The sequence below is a fragment of the Anas acuta genome, chromosome 3, assembly GCF_963932015.1.
Source record: "Anas acuta chromosome 3, bAnaAcu1.1, whole genome shotgun sequence".
NCBI lineage: Eukaryota > Metazoa > Chordata > Aves > Anseriformes > Anatidae > Anas > Anas acuta.
The window spans coordinates 56,933,316-56,940,266 of NC_088981.1; the positions used below are offsets into that span (position 1 = coordinate 56,933,316).

General features: G+C 34.5%; 1 long non-coding RNA gene across 1 annotated transcript; it reads left to right on the forward strand.

Annotated features, from left to right (window-relative positions):
• The first annotated feature begins 2,403 nt into the window (after positions 1-2,403).
• LOC137853010 (uncharacterized) lies at positions 2,404-5,566 on the forward strand. Its single transcript, XR_011094155.1, has 3 exons — positions 2,404-2,619; positions 3,062-3,197; positions 4,933-5,566. It is a non-coding gene; the product is annotated as an uncharacterized lncRNA (long non-coding RNA).
• Positions 5,567-6,951: the final 1,385 nt, after the last annotated feature.

A 6,951-nucleotide genomic window follows, 5' to 3' on the forward strand; every position in this document is an offset into this window, starting at 1 on the left:
TCAGTTGCTTATCCAGGATACAAACGAGGTGGAATCATAACTATTTGACAAATGAAAGGTGCACAAATGTCTCAAAATCAATACTAGCATTTTTATAAAGACTATGCATAGTGACTTAGAGAGGTCATATTTATTGCTGAGCTGAAAAGTCTCATGATAACTGCAAACTTTCATCATAACTAAGGCTAAATATGATACTTCTTTGAAACACATCACAAGACTAGTTCACGATATTTCTAGTTTATTCTAGTTTCTTTCCTTTTTAACTTTCAGTCTGCATCAAAAAACTGAAAGAACCATCCCCTAAAGTCTTTTGCTTTTACTAACAGATATATAAAGGACAAGTAGCCTGAGGCTTAATATTTTTCAAGCTTTTAAATATTTTTTTCTCAATTTAGAACATGTTCATGTCATTTCAGTGGCAGTTCAAAAGCAAATGGTTCCCAGTTCAAAATGTGAGTTTTCAGATCAGATCCACTGTATAAAAAATAGTTGATGACATGGATGATATGGAATGCATTTACAGTAGATGATTACCCAAAGTGACAGAAGTAAGGATTCATTGACAAAGTAAAAGCAGATTCCAGAATCCAAAAATCCCCAACATGGCAATGCGTCAAATAAAATGTCTTTATTCATAGCCCCTAAACCTGACTGTTTTGTTCAATGACAAAGTATCAAAGGCTTAGCCAAAAAGCAATCAGATATCTGGGCTGTTCCATTTCTAAATGCTAGTTTCTCTGTTTGTTCTTTTTGTTTGGTTGGTTGGTTTGTTTGTTTGTTTGTTTTGTTGTTGTTGTTATTGTTTAAAAAAAAAAAAAAAACACCGTCAGTCAGCAGAGAGAGAATAGAATCATTGTGCCAAAAAAAAAAAAATCACTAAGGGTCAGCCATAATACACAGGCAGTTTTTTCACGATTTCATGGCTTTATTTCTGTGATCAATATTTCAAGCATCATTCATGAATTAATAAATATCAATGGCTCCAAATTCCTAACAATACAGATCTTCCTGCAGTATTAAACTGAATGAGGACTCATGGTAGGGAACACATTACGGTTTACTGTAACTGGACATGAACAAGGACAACCGTGTTCATCTGTTAATTAAATGTTAGAATGGAGTGAATAATTCAAAGTGAAGTGTTTGCTTGACAGGTCTATTCTTTTACTGATCACCTTCTTGAGAATGGTTATGGCCTCCTCAAACTCATTGTTTCAAAGGGCGTACTGACCATGAATAATTCAGTCCATTCACTCGTTATTTTACTAGTGCAATTTGTGTTATTTTTCTCCAGGCTTATTTATTGGTTTAAGGCAAATGGAACGAATAAGCAAACTCTTCCCATATAAAGATCTTTATGAATGAAGATTTTAGACATGTCTTGAGATATATTAAGCATATCAATTAGAGATTGTCTATGACATTAATTACATCACTCTGGAGTTGGAATCTTGGAAAGGAGACTGCTAAAGAGACTACAGGGAGACTGCTAAAATTACCTTCATCTTAGAAAAATCACCTATCTATCACAAATGTATATATATATACTTTCAGTGTATAGAATTCTGAATATTGCCAAGATTTTTTTTTTTTTTTTTTTTTTATAGTGTGTGTACTTCATTTGACAGTCTCTGCAGGTTATCCAGTTTTCCCTTCCTGTATTGATGGAACTGACACTACAGCAGCTGCAGTGGGAGAAAACAAAACAAAACAAAAACCCTAACATGTTCTAAAAACAGATTTTTGTGAATGCAGCCCTAGAAAAATTAGTCAGGACAAGTGAAATACTCCCTAATTTTTTCACTTGACCATATCACTGAATAATATCTAATAATATCATAGCTACTGTTGTAACCTAGGCTACTTCAGCCTAAAAGACATGGCTGAACACCTGAGAAGCATCACAGAGCTAAAAGTCATCAGCAGTTTCCATGTTGATCCCACCAGCTGAAAGTATACTGTGATATGTGCTCATGAAATCTTGAAGTAAAATATTATTTATATTTCCATATTGACCAGTGAGATGTTCACCAATATACACTAATTGCACAGCTGAAGGTTAAATATTTTCTGTATGTACTCAAGCTGCTTCTGTCAGCAATTATCTTAAACTGTAAGGTTCATAAAAGTCTGAGATCATTAAATCAGACATAGGATAGTGAAGGAGAGGACTGTAGTCTACTCTGCAATGACAAATCAAGAGAGAATATTTGAATAAAAGTGAATCAAATAGCTTCAAGAAAAGGTATAATTCGAAGTGGTGAGGAGAACATAAATATTGTATGCAAGCACCTGGCTGACAACAGAGGAAGCCAGCAGGTACCATCTTAATCTAATAAACCTCCACCCACTCTGTTTGAAAAGCAGGTGGGGGCTAATAAAAAAGGTTTCTCAAAATTTTAACATGGACTGTTATTACACATTTCAAGGTATTTATTATTGCAGCACCCCATAGTGCCACCAGAGTTAGAAGGAACTTCTAACTACCAGCTTTTTCTATCTTCAGCCCCCGCTCACAAGGTTTTTTATGATGACCATAAAAAGGGGCTGAAAGCTCAAACTAGGCAAACAGGGATTCTGGTGTTTTTCCAGAGTATGAAGAGCTGGTGGGTTTTGGTAAGTGTTGTATACATCTTACATTTGCAAATCTCACTCTCAGCTCTTTTTCACTTATGTATTTTTACAATGCTTTGGCTTGTTTAAAGTGGAATAAAAACAAGTAAGCAAGAAAATTAAAAAAAAAAAAAAAAAAAAAAAAAGAGAAAATACATTTTTGGTCTTTTTTCTTTCATTGACTCATATTGTTTACATTTTTAATAGCTTCAGTATTGCTTTATATATATATATATATATATATATATCATACTACTTTTTGGTACATGTTATCATAGAATCATAGAATATCCTGAGTTGGAAGGGACCCTTAAGGATCATCAAGTCCAACTCTTGACACCGCACAGGTCTACCCAAAATGTTCTTCATTTTAATCGACAGTTTAAGTCTCTCTTTATTTCTAAAACACTAATATTTAAATAAGTCAATTATATTTTTAATGCAGGACCAGTGACTAGCTTCAGCAGAGCCCAGATACAATGTGGATAATTTATTGGGAACTGGTGTGTGACCAATACCAACTCATCTTCTAGAAAAAAGAGAGAGAGATGTTTAAATTGTGCCTCAGAGCATTAAACAAGGTATTTTCATGCATTATATATGATGTTAAGAAAGTTCAGCAATATCAAAGTGAGATGATACAGTTATTTCTTTTTTGATATAAAACACATTCATATATTTACTACTGGTAAAACTAGAAGCTTAGAAGATCCTTTGTGAGATTGGGTTTACTGGTGAGATACATAGCAGTATTAGATTTTACTACCTAAAGTAGATAGATAATAGTTTAAATAGACTAGAGAGGAACAGAAAGGTGTCTCCTGTTTAAGAAGGATTTTGAATGTACAGCTCATGACCAGCAGGTCTGTTGTTTCTCTGAGGTACATGGCTGGCTGTCACAGACTGGTGTGGCTGCTCAGCCTGATGTCTCTGGTGTCACCTGAGTGAGAGTATCCCTGCTTCTTCTGTGTGATCCAAAAAAGGGACACCTGGGAGAAAACTTTGATGGGCAGTAGTCTTTCCTCAACATTACACAAGGGGATGTTAGTAGAGAAAGCCCAATCAGCCAAACAACTTCCCGTTGTGCTTAAAAGCAACTAAGAGAACAGAACATCTTGTAAACGAAGTAGACCTGAGTATAATAAACATTTCAGAAACAGAGCAGTCTGTCCAGAGTCAAAAGAAATAAGTGTCTTATTACCCATATGTGAAAATGAGAAATTATATCTGAGGTAGGCTGTGAATGGAATACTGGGGAGGTGAAGTAACCTGGGAGCAGCGGTGGAGAGCAGATAGTGCTTGAACAGATCAAGTTTGGAATATTTGGGATGGAATAATTTGTTGCAATCTGCTGGCAAACTAGTCCATTATTCCTGAAGCAATTCTCATCTCAATAGAATAAATAAAATAATAAATAAATAATAAATAAATAAATAAATAAATTTAATTATAATCTTTTAGCTCTGGAGATGTTCTGGAGCTGTACATTGGACAGCCCTCCTTCCTTGTTCATCAACAGTGTTAATGATAAACATGTCAAATGCTATTAAAAAAAACTAATAGGATTATAAAACCTTTCTTCTATATCTGGAGAAAAATAAATAAATAAATATGAAGTTGAGATAAAAGAGAATAAACCCCTTAAAGCCATCACAATGTGTGGCCATAATTACTTTTATATAAACTGGCCATACATAGTGTCAAAAGTGAGGTATGAAAAAGCAATTTTTCATTTTTTATAAAAGCTGAATAGTACTGGCAGCTTTAGCAAATACATGAAGAAAACTCATCCTAAGTAACACCTAAAGAATTTGATTAAAATTTGGATTGAGCATTAAGAAGAGTGACTTAGCTCTTGCAACACCATAGTACAAAGGGAGTGCTACCAAATAAGGAAATCTGTACTTTCCCCTTTCCTATCTTCATTAAACATCTTTTCTTAATCTTGAATTCAGTTCTGGGGTCTGTCTTTCTAAATAAATCAGCGATGTTTCTCCTTCACAAATGAGATTTCATTTTGTAGATCTTATGTTAATTAATCATTAAGAAAGATTTGAAGGAGAAATGTCTGGCTAAGTTTACCAAATGTCTTTCAAGTATAATGACAGCTTGAAAAAGTCTTTGAAAATGATCTTACTCAACAAAACAGACTTGCAAATAACCTTTGAATGGCAGTGAAGCAAACTTGAACGACATTTGAAATGGGAAAAGCAAGCAAGCAAGCAGAGGGAAATGATTTCTGATGGAGATGGTGCAAGAGGTTTCACAATCTGTTTTTTTGTTGTTGTTTATTTGTTTGTTTTGTTTTGTTTTCAGAAAAAGAAAATCCATAGCCAGAACCACTGCTCAACCTCTATGGAGATCAGAGCATAAATAAATGCGGTACAAAATGTTGTTTCTTTGTCTGCACGGGTAATTTGTTTTTCTGTAACTGTCTGGAATGAAGGACAATTTCTGCAGGAGACAAGACCTTTGGTTACTTGCCTCTGTTTTAATTCAGGTAGGAGGACAGAACCATGGTGTGCTGGTAGCTCAGAGACCCACAAAAAATCTTTGTTCTCCATGGCTGCACCTTGCTTAAGATCTTGAAGGCTATTAAGAGTACTTGAAAAATAGTTTATATGAGTCATACAGAGATGACCATGAGCAGAGTGAAGTTCAAACAATTGTCACCGAGCTCAGAAGCTAAAACTGGCTCAACCTAGGATTGTTGGTTTGGGGCTCTTTTTGTTTGTTTTTTTGTTTGGTTAGTTGGTTGGTTTGGTTGGGTTTGTTTTTTTAAATAAACTTGTATAGGAATATCATATCACGTCACAACTGAAAAAAAAGGAAAACTAAATCTTCAAATTTAACAACTTTATAACCAATATCCAAGTTATATTTAATACAGTGGAACTCAAAACAAATGAAGAATGCCTTCAGCCCTGAACAAAGACCAGTTGAAAATGAAAATCACCTGATGAAAGAATAAAGTTATTCTTTCTTAATACAGCAGAAATTGGTGATTCAACTGTTGGAACAGCATAAAGCGAAATAGAAAGTATTTGTAGACAAGAGAACAGAACCTAATGGATATTTTCAGTAAGCCTAGAAACTCTGTTACCACTATAGTGCAAAAATAATTGTTCTACTTCTCCAATTCCTAGCAATGATTGTTTTGCCAATATGTAGGATGAAAGAAACGAAGATTAATAATTGCTTGTCAGCGCTGAAGAAGCATGACAGGCATCGACCATTGGAAGGGGAATGCCACTTTGCTGCTGCATGTGATAGTAACAGACTGATTTCTTTTGGAAGTCCCATAGACTTGTTTGGGAGGTCTTTAAGCATGCTTGCTTTTCCATAATAATAAAAAATAAGGCAATTTGCTTTTTTCAAATCTGTTTGAGTAAAATTTCAATAGGCACGTGTGGTCATAGGAACTGTACCTGGAGTACCTTACAAAAATCTGAGTCACATCCTGGGTCTCACTGCATCCTGAAATTCAAGAGTCAGTAGTTATAGACTAGAGAAACCTAGTTCTCAGGATCCTTTTCACTTTTTAAGTAATGGTCTGCCCTAAGAAGGGGTGAAGAATCTTCTCATATATTAAACAATACAGGAGACCAGTAAACCAAGATCTACCTAGATGCTTGGGCTATAATGCCAGCTTGATTGTTGTATGAAAAAAAAAAAATGCTTATTACATTAAAAAGCTGGTTTAAATACATACAAGCACATTTTATTAAGTTTGGGAGAATTAAAAATATTTTAACCCTGCAGACTAATTTTTTTTCCTACAATAAGAACAAATACTTCCCTGAGAAAATATGACAAAAGTTCAAAAAGTTTATGACTTAAAAGTTAAGGAGTCTGCCACTTTTTTTTTTTTTTTCCCCAATAAAAAGAGAAAGAGAGAAAGAAAGAAAGAGTGCTTATTGATGGAAATAACATTAAGAAGTGCATAGAAGTATTTCCAGATAGGAAAAAGAGAGAGAGGGAGAGAGAGAGAGAGAAGAAGGAAGGAAGGAGGGAAGGAAGGAAGGAAGGAAAGAAAGGAAGGAAGGAAAAAAAGGAAGGAAGGCCCAGAATTTTATACCTAAATTCCAAAGCAAAAAAAAAAAAAAAAAAAAAAAAAGTCTGCAGCTAATAAGTTTTATTCCCCTGGTAAGTATTTTGCTACAGATTGTGGACTTGATCTAGAGAGTTTGACAGATGCAAAGACTAGGTAACTCAGGGTACTAGGATACCAAAATTTCCACCTCTATGTTGACAGCTAAATGCAACACAAGGTAGAACTAGATGATATTCTGAAAACAGTGCAATGTTTTCTTAAGACTCTTTAATTCACCACTG